The 13,944-nt window shown below is 46.2% G+C and overlaps 1 protein-coding gene across 3 annotated transcripts in view; it reads left to right on the top strand.

Moving 5' to 3' along the window:
• Positions 1 to 13,944, top strand: part of ccdc120a (coiled-coil domain containing 120a) — a 150,097-nt gene that overhangs the window by 95,828 nt on the left and 40,325 nt on the right. The gene's annotated exons all lie outside the window — the stretch shown is intronic.

Here is a 13,944-nt window from a genome sequence, read left to right as displayed (position 1 = left end):
TATTATATTGAGAAGGTATTATATTGAGAAGGTGTAGACAGGTATTATATTGAGAAGGTATTATATTGAGAAGGCGTAGACAGATATTATATTGAGAAGGTGTGGACAGGTATTATATTGAGAAGGTGTGGACAGGTATTATATTGAGAAGGTATTATATTGAGAAGATGTAGACAGGTATTATATTGGGAAGGTATTATATTGAGGAGGTGTAGACAGGTATTATATTGAGAAGGTATTATATTGAGAAGGTGTAGACAGGTATTATATTGAGAAGGTGTAGACAGGTATTATATTGAGAAGGTATTATATTGAGAAGGTGTAGACAGGTATTATATTGAGAAGGTGTAGACAGGTATTATATTGAGAAGGTGTAGACAGGTATTATATTGGGAAGGTGTAGACAGGTATTATATTGGGAAGCTGTAGACAGGTGTAGACAGGTGTAGACAGGTATTATATTGGGAAGGTGTAGACAGGTATTATATTGAGAAGGTATTATATTGAGAAGGTGTAGACAGGTATTATATTGAGAAGATGTAGACAGGTATTATATTGAGAAGGTATTATATTGAGAAGGTGTAGACAGGTATTATATTGAGAAGGTGTAGACAGGTATTATATTGGGAAGATGTAGACAGGTATTATATTGAGAAGGTGTAGACAGGTATTATATTGAGAAGGTGTAGACAGGTATTATATTGAGAAGGTGTAGACAGGTATTATATTGAGAAGGTGTAGACAGGTATTATATTGAGAAGGTGTAGACAGGTATTATATTGAGAAGGTGTAGACAGGTATTATATTGAGAAGGTGTAGACAGGTGTAGACAGGTATTATATTGAGAAGGTGTAGACAGGTATTATATTGAGAAGGTATTATATTGAGAAGGTATTATATTGAGAAGGTGTAGACAGGTATTATATTGAGAAGGTGTAGACAGGTATTATATTGAGAAGGTGTAGACAGGTATTATATTGAGAAGGTGTAGACAGGTGTAGACAGGTATTATATTGAGAAGGTGTAGACAGGTATTATATTGAGAAGATGTAGACAGGTATTGTATTGAGAAGGTATTATATTGAGAAGGTGTAGACAGGTATTATATTGAGAAGGTGTAGACAGGTATTATATTGAGAAGGTGTAGACAGGTATTATATTGAGAAGGTGTAGACAGGTATTATATTGAGAAGGTGTAGACAGGTATTATATTGAGAAGGTATTATATTGAGAAGGTGTAGACAGGTATTATATTGAGAAGGTGTAGACAGGTATTATATTGAGAAGATGTAGACAGGTATTATATTGAGAAGGTATTATATTGAGAAGGTGTAGACAGGTATTATATTGAGAAGGTGTAGACAGGTATTATATTGAGAAGGTGTAGACAGGTATTATATTGAGAAGGTGTAGACAGGTATTATATTGAGAAGATGTAGACAGGTATTATATTGAGAAGGTGTAGACAGGTATTATATTGAGAAGGTATTATATTGAGAAGGTATTATATTGAGAAGGTGTAGACAGGTGTAGACAGGTATTATATTGAGAAGGTATTATATTGAGAAGGTGTAGACAGGTATTATATTGAGAAGGTATTATATTGAGAAGGTGTAGACAGGTATTATATTGAGAAGGTGTAGACAGGTATTATATTGAGAAGGTGTAGACAGGTATTATATTGAGAAGGTATTATATTGAGAAGGTGTAGACAGGTATTATATTGAGAAGGTGTAGACAGGTATTATATTGAGAAGGTGTAGACAGGTATTATATTGAGAAGGTGTAGACAGGTATTATATTGAGAAGGTATTATATTGAGAAGGTGTAGACAGGTATTATATTGAGAAGGTATTATATTGAGAAGGTGTAGACAGGTATTATATTGAGAAGGTGTAGACAGGTATTATATTGAGAAGGTATTATATTGAGAAGGTGTAGACAGGTATTATATTGAGAAGGTGTAGACAGGTATTATATTGAGGTGTAGACAGGTATTATATTGAGAAGGTATTATATTGAGAAGGTATTATATTGAGAAGGTGTAGACAGGTATTATATTGAGAAGGTATTATGTTGAGAAGGTGTAGACAGGTATTATATTGAGAAGGTGTAGACAGGTATTATATTGAGAAGGTATTATATTGAGAAGGTATTATGTTGAGAAGGTGTAGACAGGTATTATATTGAGAAGGTGTAGACAGATATTATATTGAGGTGTAGACAGGTATTATATTGAGAAAGTGTAGACAGGTATTATATTGAGAAGGTATTATATTGAGAAGGTATTATATTGAGAAGGTGTAGACAGGTATTATATTGAGAAGGTGTAGACAGGTATTATATTGAGAAGGTGTAGACAGGTATTATATTGAGAAGGTATTATATTGAGAAGGTGTAGACAGGTATTATATTGAGAAGGTGTAGACAGGTGTAGACAGGTATTATATTGAGAAGGTGTAGACAGGTATTATATTGAGAAGGTGTAGACAGGTATTATATTGAGAAGGTATTATATTGAGAAGGTGTAGACAGGTATTATATTGAGAAGGTGTAGACAGGTATTATATTGAGAAGGTGTAGACAGGTATTATATTGAGAAGGTATTATATTGAGAAGGTGTAGACAGGTATTATATTGAGAAGGTATTATATTGAGAAGGTGTAGACAGGTATTATATTGAGAAGGTGTAGACAGGTATTATATTGAGAAGGTGTAGACAGGTATTATATTGAGAAGGTGTAGACAGGTATTATATTGAGAAGGTATTATATTGAGAAGGTGTAGACAGGTATTATATTGAGAAGGTGTAGACAGGTATTATATTGAGAAGGTGTAGACAGGTATTATATTGAGAAGGTATTATATTGAGAAGGTGTAGACAGGTATTATATTGAGAAGGTGTAGACAGGTATTATATTGAGAAGGTGTAGACAGGTATTATATTGAGAAGGTGTAGACAGGTATTATATTGAGAAGGTATTATATTGAGAAGGTGTAGACAGGTATTATATTGAGAAGGTGTAGACAGGTATTATATTGAGAAGGTGTAGACAGGTATTATATTGAGAAGGTGTAGACAGGTATTATATTGAGAAGGTGTAGACAGGTATTATATTGAGAAGGTATTATATTGAGAAGGTGTAGACAGGTATTATATTGAGAAGGTATTATATTGAGAAGGTATTATATTGAGAAGGTATTATATTGAGAAGGTGTAGACAGGTATTATATTGAGAAGGTATTATATTGAGAAGGTGTAGACAGGTGTAGACAGGTATTATATTGAGAAGGTGTAGACAGGTATTATATTGAGAAGGTGTAGACAGGTATTATATTGAGAAGGTATTATATTGAGAAGGTGTAGACAGGTATTATATTGAGAAGGTGTAGACAGGTATTATATTGAGAAGGTGTAGACAGGTATTATATTGAGAAGGTGTAGACAGGTATTATATTGAGAAGGTGTAGACAGGTATTATATTGAGAAGGTGTAGACAGGTATTATATTGAGAAGGTGTAGACAGGTATTATATTGAGAAGGTGTAGACAGGTATTATATTGAGAAGGTGTAGACAGGTATTATATTGAGAAGGTATTATATTGAGAAGGTGTAGACAGGTATTATATTGAGAAGGTGTAGACAGGTATTATATTGAGAAGGTATTATATTGAGAAGGTATTATATTGAGGTGTAGACAGATATTATATTGAGGTGTAGACAGGTATTATATTGAGAAGGTATTATATTGAGAAGGTGTAGACAGGTATTATATTGAGAAGGTGTGGACAGGTATTATATTGAGAAGGTGTAGACAGATATTATATTGAGGTGTAGACAGGTATTATATTGAGAAGGTATTATATTGAGAAGGTATTATATTGAGAAGGTATTATATTGAGAAGGTATTATATTGAGAAGGTGTAGACAGGTATTATATTGAGAAGGTGTAGACAGGTGTAGACAGGTATTTATGTATTTTGGAATGTGTTGTGGAAACATAGGACAGCAGCAGACACACACACACACACACACACACACACACACACACACACACACACACACACACACACACACACACACACACACACACACACACCCCATCAGCAGGCACCATGTGAAACAAATGGTAAACAAATGGTAAAACAAATAGCCTCCCTCTACCTTCCTCCTCCTCTACCTTCCTCCTCCTCTACCTTCCTCCTCCTCTACCTTCCTCCTCCTCCTCTACCTTCCTCCTCCTCTACCTTCCTCCTCCTCTACCTTCCTCCTCCCTCTACCTTCCTCCTCCTCCTCTACCTTCCTCCTCCTCTACCTTCCTCCGCCTCTACCTTCCTCCTCCTCTACCTGCCTCCTCCTCCTCTACCTTCCTCCTCCTCTACCTTCCTCCTCCTCTACCTTCCTCCTCCTCTACCTTCCTCCTCCTCCTCTACCTTCCTCCTCCTCTACCTTCCTCCGCCTCTACCTTCCTCCTCCTCTACCTGCCTCCTCCTCTACCTTCCTCCTCCTCTACCTTCCTCCGCCTCTACCTTCCTCCTCCTCTACCTTCCTCCTCCTCTACCTTCCTCCTCCTCTACCTTCCTCCTCCTCTACCTTCCTCCGCCTCTACCTTCCTCCTCCTCTACCTTCCTCCTCCTCTACCTTCCTCCGCCTCTACCTTCCTCCTCCTCTACCTTCCTCCTCCTCTACCTTCCTCCGCCTCTACCTGCCTCCTCCTCTACCTTCCTCCTCCTCTACCTTCCTCCGCCTCTACCTTCCTCCTCCTCTACCTTCCTCCTCCTCTACCTTCCTCCTCCTCTACCTTCCTCCTCCTCTACCTTCCTCCTCCTCTACCTTCCTCCTCCTCTACCTTCCTCCGCCTCTACCTTCCTCCTCCTCCTCTACCTTCCTCCTCCTCTACCTTCCTCCTCCTCTACCTTCCTCCGCCTCTACCTTCCTCCTCCTCTACCTTCCTCCGCCTCTACCTTCCTCCTCCTCTACCTTCCTCCTCCTCTACCTTCCTCCTCCTCCTCTACCTTCCTCCTCCTCTACCTTCCTCCTCTTCTTCTTTCTTCCCCTCCCATCATCCCCTGCCCTCTATCCTCTCCCCTCCTCTCATCCCCTGCCCTCTATCCCCTACCCTCTCCCCTCCTCTCATCCCCTACCCTCCTCGCCCCTCCTCTCCTCTAACATTCCTGTGTCCTCACTCGGTCGTGTCAGAGCTTGTATCTCTTCTGCTCTGCTCTCCAAGTCCATACCAACACAGCCTGTCCTGTCCTGCCCATTTCTGTTCATTGCTCCTCTCTGGTCTGTTGTTGACTGTTTGTTACAGAATAGAGTCCAGCGTTGGGGTCAGTTTAGTCAGTAGTCCAGAGTTGGGGTCAGTAGTCCAGCATTGGGGTCAGTTCACTCAGTAGTCCAGTGTTGGGGTCAGTTTAGTCAGTAGTCCAGTGTTGGGGTCAGTTCAGTCAGTAGTCCAGTGTTGGGGTCAGTTTAGTCAGTAGTCCAGTGTTGGGGTCAGTTTAGTCAGTAGTCCAGAGTTGGGGTCAGTTTAGTCAGTAGTCCAGTGTTGGGGTCAGTTTAGTCAGTAGTCCAGTGTTGGGGTCAGTTTAGTCAGTAGTCCAGAGTTGGGGTCAGTAGTCCAGTGTTGGGGTCAGTTCACTCAGTAGTCCAGAGTTGGGGTCAGTAGTCCAGTGTTGGGGTCAGTTCACTCAGTAGTCCAGAGTTGGGGTCAGTAGTCCAGTGTTGGGGTCAGTTTAGTCAGTAGTCCAGAGTTGGGGTCAGTAGTCCAGTGTTGGGGTCAGTTCACTCAGTAGTCCAGAGTTGGGGTCAGTAGTCCAGTGTTGGGGTCAGTTTAGTCAGTAGTCCAGTGTTGGGGTCAGTAGTCCAGAGTTGGGGTCAGTTTAGTCAGTAGTCCAGAGTTGGGGTCAGTTTAGTCAGTAGTCCAGTGTTGGGGTCAGTAGTCCAGAGTTGGGGTCAGTTTAGTCAGTAGTCCAGTGTTGGGGTCAGTTTAGTCAGTAGTCCAGCATTGGGGTCAGTTTAGTCAGTAGTCCAGTGTTGGGGTCAGTTTAGTCAGTAGTCCAGCATTGGGGTCAGTTTAGTCAGTAGTCCAGAGTTGGGGTCAGTAGTCCAGCGTTGGGGTCAGTTTAGTCAGTAGTCCAGCATTGGGGTCAGTTTAGTCAGTAGTCCAGCGTTGGGGTCAGTTTAGTCAGTAGTCCAGCATTGGGGTCAGTTTAGTCAGTAGTCCAGTGTTGGGGTCAGTTTAGTCAGTAGTCCAGCATTGGGGTCAGTTTAGTCAGTAGTCCAGTGTTGGGGTCAGTTTAGTCAGTAGTCCAGCGTTGGGGTCAGTTTAGTCAGTAGTCCAGCATTGGGGTCAGTTTAGTCAGTAGTCCAGTGTTGGGGTCAGTTTAGTCAGTAGTCCAGTGTTGGGGTCAGTTTAGTCAGTAGTCCAGAGTTGGGGTCAGTTTAGTCAGTAGTCCAGTGTTGGGGTCAGTTTAGTCAGTAGTCCAGTGTTGGGGTCAGTTTAGTCAGTAGTCCAGCATTGGGGTCAGTTTAGTCAGTAGTCCAGAGTTGGGGTCAGTTTAGTCAGTAGTCCATATATTTTGTTTTTCATTGAGGAGTTTTTAAATTCATGATAAAAAGTGAAAACCTTATCAGGAGCTTTAATGTCCCAAAAATCAATTCAACCTAACATCATTATTATTTTAATGTAACCATTATTTAACGAGTCAATTAAGAACTAATTCTTACGACGGTGAGCCGCCCTATGGGACGGCCGGATGTGATTCAGCCTGGATTCGAACCAGGGACTGTAGTGACGCCTCTTGCACTGAGATGCAGTGCCTTAGACCGCTGTGCCACTCGGGAGCCCAAATCAACCAAACAAAACCACAATTCAACCAAACAAAACCACAATTCAACCAAACAAAACCACAATTCAACCAAACAAAACCACAATTCAACCAAACAAAACCACAATTCAACCAAACAAAACCACAATTCAACCAAACAAAACCACAATTCAACCTAACAAAACCACAATGAAATGAGCCGTCATGGTGACAGCAGTTTATCAGTGGCCTGTAATACTACACCTTTACAACATCCCAAATTGCACCCTAGTCCCCATATAGTCCCCTACAGTTGACCAGGGTCCATGGTATGAAGTGGTGCACTATATAGGGTGCCATTTGAGTCCCCACCCATGTGAGGACCTTCTGTTTGTTCATGTAATGTCCTGTTTGTGCCAGCTGCCTTGTCCGTCATCCCTGGCCAATCACTTTCCTTCTCCCCTCAGTGACCTCTGGTATACTAACACATCGAACACATCCTGGGTCATAGATCATTGTCTGTCTGTGTGTGTCTCTCGGTCACGGTCAGGCTTGCTTTCTCTCTCTCTCTCGGTCGCCTTCTGTGACCTCTGTATAATAGATCACTCTCTTCCTATTTTTCCTTTCTTTATCTCTCCCTCTCCCTCCCCCTGCCTTCTCTCTCTCTCCCTCTCTCTCCCCCTGCCTTCTCTCTCTCTCTCCCTCTCTCTCCCCCTGCCTTCTCTCTCTCTCTCCCTCTCTCTCCCCCTGCCTTCTCTCCCCCTGCCTTCTCTCTCTCTCTCCCTCTCTCTCCCCCTGCCTTCTCTCCCCCTGCCTTCTCTCTCTCTCTCTCTCTCTCGCTCTCCCTCCCCTGCCTTCTCTCTCTCCCCCTGCCTTCTCTCTCTCTCCCTCTCTCTCCCCCTGCCTTCTCTCCCCTGCCTTCTCTCTCTCTCCCTCTCTCTCCCCTGCCTTCTCTCTCTCTCTCTCTCACTCTCTCTCCCCTGCCTTCTCTCTCTCACTCTCTCTCCCCTGCCTTCTCTCTCTCTCCCTCTCTCTCCCCTGCCTTCTCTCTCTCCCTCTCTCCCCCTGCCTTCTCTCCCTATCTCTCCCCTGCCTTCTCTCCCCCTGGCTTCTCTCCATCTCTCTCCCCCTGCCTTCTCTCCCTCTCTCTCCCCCTGCCTTCTCTCTCTCCCTCTCTCTCCCCCTGCCTTCTCTCCCCCTGACTTCTCTCTCTCCCTCTCTCTCCCCCTGCCTTCTCTCTCTCCCCCTCTCTCCCCCTGCCTTCTCTCTCTCTCGCTCTCTCTCCCCCTGCCTTCTCTTTCTCTCCCTCTCTCTCCCCCTGCCTTCTCTCTCTCACTCTCTCTCCCCCTGCCTTCTCTCTCTCTCACTCTCTCTCCCCCTGCCTTCTCTCTCTCTCCCTCTCTCTCCCCCTGCCTTCTCTCACTCTCTCTCCCCCTGCCTTCTCTCTCTCTCTCTCCCCCTGCCTTCTCTCACTCTCTCTCCCCCTGCCTTCTCTCTCTCTCACTCTCTCTCCCCCTGCCTTCTCTCTCTCACTCTCTCTCCCCCTGCCTTCTCTCTCTCTCTCTCTCTCCCCCTGCCTTCTCTCTCTCTCACTCTCTCCCCCTGCCTTCTCTCTCTCTCACTCTCTCTCCCTCTCTCTCTCTCTCTCTCCTTCTCTCTCTCCCTGCCTTCTCTCTCTCCCTGCCTTCTCTCTCTCCCTGCCCTCTCTCTCTCTCCCCCTGCCTTCTCACTCTCTCTCCCCCTGCCTTCTCTCTCTCTGTCTCTCCTCTCTCTCCCTGCCTTCTCTCTCTCCCTGCCTTCTCTCTCTCCCCCTGCCTTCTCTCTCTCCCTCTCTCTCCCCCTACCTTCTCTCTCTCCCTCTCTCTCCCCTTGCCTTCTCTCTCTCTTTCTGTTGTAATTATATGAATGGTTAGACCTAGCTCCAGTTAGGAGTTGTCTTCTCCCAGATTCTGTTCAACGGGAACAAGCAGGACAGATAATCATTGTTTACTCGGAGTCTAGTTGACCGAGATATATATATATATATCTAACGGTCCTGCTAGATAGTCACCACATTGCTTCCTGGGAGTCTGGGAGGTTCTACAGGATGCGGTGATTTGGAAAGTGTTGTTTATGGGAAAGTACAAACAGATTGTTTGATTCTTTTGTCTTATTGTCCCTCGTCAGTAGTTTTACTGGAGAATCACACACACTTTAGTTATTCTCATCTGTGTTACCACATGTACCTGTTAGTCGGTGAGCAGACGCGTTTATCGAGAGCGTATAGTAGCGAGGGAATATATTTTGTGGTCCTTCTGTAGCACAGTTGGTAGAGCATGGCGCTTGTAACGCCAGGGTAGTGGGTTCGATTCCCGAGACCACCCATACGTAGAATGTATGCATGCACACATGACTGTAAGTCGCTTTGGATAAAAGCGTCTGCTAAATGGCATATATATATTTTTATCATACTGGTCTTCCCCGTGGGAATCCAACCCACAATCCTGCCGTTGCAAGGGCCACGCTGAGCCACACGGTCATAAATGGCAACCTATTCCCATAAGGCTCTGGTCTAAAGTAGTGCACTATGCAGGGAATAGATTCCTGTTTATTATTTCAGGTTGTTGTGGTCTGTCTGTCTGTCTGTCTATTACACTACATGACCAAAAGTATGTGGACACCCGCTCGTCTAATATCTCATTCCAAAACCATGGGCATTAATTAATATGGAGTTGGTCCCTGTTTTGCTGCTATAACAGCCTCCACTCTTCTGGGAAGGCTTTCCACTAGATGATGGAACATTTCTGCTATAACAGCCTCCACTCTTCTGGGAAGGTTTTCCACTAGATGTTGGAACATTGCTGCTATAACAGCCTCCACTCTTCTGGGAAGGCTTTCTACTAGATGTTGGTACATTGCTGCTATAACAGCCTCCACTCTTCTGGGAAGGCTTTCCACTAGATGTAGGAACATTGCTGCTATAACAGCCTCCACTCTTCTGGGAAGGCTTTCCACTAGATGTTGGAACATTGCTGCTATAACAGCCTCCACTCTTCTGGGAAGGCTTTCCACTAGATGATGGAACATTGCTGCTATAACAGCCTCCACTCTTCTGGGAAGGCTTTCCACTAGATGTTGGAACATTGCTGCTATAACAGCCTCCACTCTTCTGGGAAGGCTTTCCACTAGATGTTGGAACATTGCTGCTATAACAGCCTCCACTCTTCTGGGAAGGCTTTCCACTAGATGTTGGAACATTGCTGCTATAACAGCCTCCACTCTTCTAGGAAGGCTTTCCACTAGATGTTGGAACATTGCTGCTATAACAGCCTCCACTCTTCTGGGAAGGCTTTCCACTAGATGTTGGAACATTGCTGCTATAACAGCCTCCACTCTTCTAGGAAGGCTTTCCACTAGATGTTGGAACATTGCTGCTATAACAGCCTCCACTCTTCTAGGAAGGCTTTCCACTAGATGTAGGAACATTGCTGCTATAACAGCCTCCACTCTTCTGGGAAGGCTTTCCACTAGATGTTGGAACATTGCTGCTATAACAGCCTCCACTCTTCTGGGAAGGCTTTCCACTAGATGTTGGAACATTGCTGCTATAACAGCCTCCACTCTTCTAGGAAGGCTTTCCACTAGATGTTGGAACATTGCTGCTATAACAGCCTCCACTCTTCTGGGAAGGCTTTCCACTAGATGTTGGAACATTGCTGCAGAGACTTGCTTCCATTCATCCACAAGAGCATTAGTGAGGTCGAGGTCTGATGTTGGGTGATTAGGCCTGGCTCGCAGTCTGCGTTCTAATTCATCCCAAAGGTGTTCGATGGGGTTGAGGTCAGGGCTCTTTGCAGGCCAGTCAAGTTTTTTAATAGTGATCTCGACAAACCCATTCTGTATAGACTTTGCCTTGTGCACGGGGGGCATTGTCATGCTGAAACAGGAAATGGCATCCACCAGGTGGCATTCTATGACGGTGCCACGTTAAAAGTCACTGAGCTCTTCAGTAAGGGCCATTATACTGCCAATGTTTGTCTATGGAGATTGCATGGCTGTGTGCTCTATTTTATACACCTGTCAGCAACGGGTGTGGCTGAAATAGCCGAATCCACTAATTTGAAAGGGTACTTTTGTATATAGAGTGTATTTATGTTCTTTAGTGTTATTGTGTGTGTGTGCGAGTGTGTTTGCTTGTGTGCGTGTGTGTGTGTGTATGTGTGTGTGTGTGTGTGTGTGTGTGTGTGTGTGTGTGTGTGTGTGTGTGTGTGTGTGTGTGTGTGTGTGTGTGTGTGTGTGTGTGTGTGTTCTTCAGTGTTATGTCTCTCCTGCTCTCTGTTCTCTGACTTCCTACTTGATGACGTGTTTTCTGTTCCTGTTTCCTGTTCACTTCCTGTTCCCAGGCATCCCAGGGTCATCCTTGTAGTTGGGCCAGCCACAAAAAATAACCTAGCCCCTTACTCCCTAGCCCCCTACTCCTTAGCCCCTTACTCCCTAGCCCCCTACTCCCTAGCCCCTTACTCCCTAGCCCCCTACTCCCTAGCCCCTTACTCCCTAGCCCCTTACTCCCTAGCCCCCTACTCCTTAGCCCCTTACTCCCTAGCCCCCTACTCCCTAGCCCCCTACTCCCTAGACCCTTACTCCCTAGCCCCCAATTCCTAGCCCCCTACTTCCTAGCCCCCTACTCCCTAGCCCCCTACTCCCTAGCCCCCTACTCCCTAGCCCCCTACTCCCTAGCCCCCTACTCCCTAGCCCCTTACTCCCTAGCCCCTACTCCTTGGCCCCTTACTCCTTAGCCCCCTACTCCTTAGCCCCTACTCCTTAGCCCCCTACTCCTTAGCCCCTTACCCCTAGCCCCCTACTCCTTGGCCCCCTACTCCTTAGCCCCCTACTCCCTAGCCCCCTACTCCTTAGCCCCCTACTCCTTAGCCCCTTACCCCCTAGCCCCTACTCCTTAGCCCCTTACCCCCTAGCCCCCTACTCCCTAGCCCCTACTCCTTAGCCCCCTACTCCCTAGCCCCTTACTCCTTAGCCCCCTACTCCTTAGCCCCTTACCCCCTAGCCCCTACTCCTTAGCCCCCTACTCCCTAGCCCCCTACTCCTTAGCCCCTTACCCCCTAGCCCCCTACTCCTTAGCCCCCTACTCCCTAGCCCCCTACTCCCTAGCCCCTTACTCCTTAGCCCCCTACCCCCTAGCCCCTTACCCCCTAGCCCCCTACTTCCTAGCCCCTTACTCCTTAGCCCCCTACTCCTTAGCCCCCTACCCCCTAGCCCCCTACTCCTTAGCCCCCTACTCCCTAGCCCCCTACTCCCTAGCCCCTTACTCCTTAGCCCCCTACTCCTTAGCCCCCTACTCCTTAGCCCCCTACTCCTTAGCCCCTTACCCCCTAGCCCCCTACTCCTTTGCCCCCTACTCCCTAGCCCCCTACTCCTTAGCCCCCTACTCCCTAGCCCCCTACTCCTTGCCCCTTACCCCCTAGCCCCCTACTCCTTGCCCCCTACCCCCTAGCCCCCTACTCCCTAGCCCCCTACTCCTTAGCCCCCTACTCCCTAGCCCCCTACCCCCTAGCCCCCTACCCCCTAGCCCCCTACTCCCTAGCCCCCTACTCCTTAGCCCCCTACTCCTTAGTCCCTTACTCCTTGCCCCCTACTCCCTAGCCCCTTACTCCTTAGCCCCTACTCCTTAGCCCCCTACCCCCTAGCCCCCTACTCCCTAGCCCCCTACTCCTTAGCCCCCTACCCCCTAGCCCCCTACTCCCTAGCCCCCTACTCCCTAGCCCCCTACTCCCTAGCCCCCTACTCCCTAGCCCCCTACCCCTAGCCCCCTACTCCCTAGCCCCCTACTCCCTAGCCCCCTGCTGTAGCTAAAATGTAGCATGTGTTTTCTAAGTTGCTAAAGAGCTTTGGGTTGCAAGACGTTTGTGTTAAATGCCCACCCATCCACCCCGACCAACCACCATTGTTTACGTTTTGCCTGTAGGAACCTTCAGTCTTACGTAATCATACCAAACGTAACATATCATACTAATTTCAGTGTCCCGGACTTACTTTTACTGTTGTTACGTCTAGTCTATGAGCCCAGGCTGCTCTGACTGACTGATATGTGGTGCAGCGCATGTGTGATAAATAATTGTCATAATTGAAAGAATATCTTTCTGCAATCCATCTGTTTTGTTTTTTAAAAATCAATTATATCGCCTAGATTTAAAAAATAAAAAATAAAAAAATAATATATATATATATAGCATTATAACAGTATTTCTTTGACATGCCCAAGCGGGTCACCGACAGGGATGATCTGGCTTCCGGAACTCTCCACGGTATGTAGAGCCCCGACACAGACAGACAGACACACAGGACCATTCCTCTGGCGCGGTTCCCTCTTCAGAAAGGTGGTTGGTTTCTGGTCGATTTGCACATTTCCTGTTTGGTTAAATCATGATTGATTGTACGTAACCAGGTCAAATATATTCCCTGGCACCGATGCGATCAATTCAAATGTTTATCGCACTGCCAAGTAAAAACTGTTTTGGCCGCAGTATTGAACCCTGGGCCCCTACCACCTACTGTCAACACCCTAGGCAATTGAAAGGGTTGGATAGGTATAGGCTAGGTGAAATTGCTCCCATCTTATCTAAATCCTTTCACAGGATTAGGGGCTAGGGATAGAGGAGATGTGTCTAGGGGTTAGGGACAGAGGAGAGGTGGCTAGGGGTTAGGGACAGAGGAGAGGTGTCTAGGGGCTAGGGACAGAGGAGAGGTGTCTAGGGGCTAGGGACAGAGGAGAGGTGTCTAGGGGCTAGGGACAGAGGAGAGGTGTCTAGGGGTTAGGGACAGAGGAGAGGTGTCTAGGGGCTAGGGACAGAGGAGAGGTGTCTAGGGGCTAGGGACAGAGGAGAGGTGTCTAGGGGCTACGGGCTGTGTCTGGACAGGCTCGTGTTTCCTTGGTTGGTTGGAAAGAGGGGTCGTAGAGTGCATTGTGTTACAATAAAGATGACAAGTCTTTTTTCAGTCCTAAATCATAACACAAAACATTTCTCCATCTCTGTCTCAGTCTCACTGACAGTCTTGAAACAAATCTTTATTCTGCCTGATTCAGTTCAATTCTTTAACCTTTTACTTAGACAGGTTTTGTTCGACTATGCTTCTACTCTC

This window comes from Oncorhynchus keta, chromosome 28 (assembly GCF_023373465.1).
Source record: "Oncorhynchus keta strain PuntledgeMale-10-30-2019 chromosome 28, Oket_V2, whole genome shotgun sequence".
Lineage (NCBI taxonomy): Eukaryota > Metazoa > Chordata > Actinopteri > Salmoniformes > Salmonidae > Oncorhynchus > Oncorhynchus keta.
The sequence above is the reverse complement of the archived record's forward strand: the minus strand, read 5'-3'. Positions and strand labels throughout refer to the sequence as shown.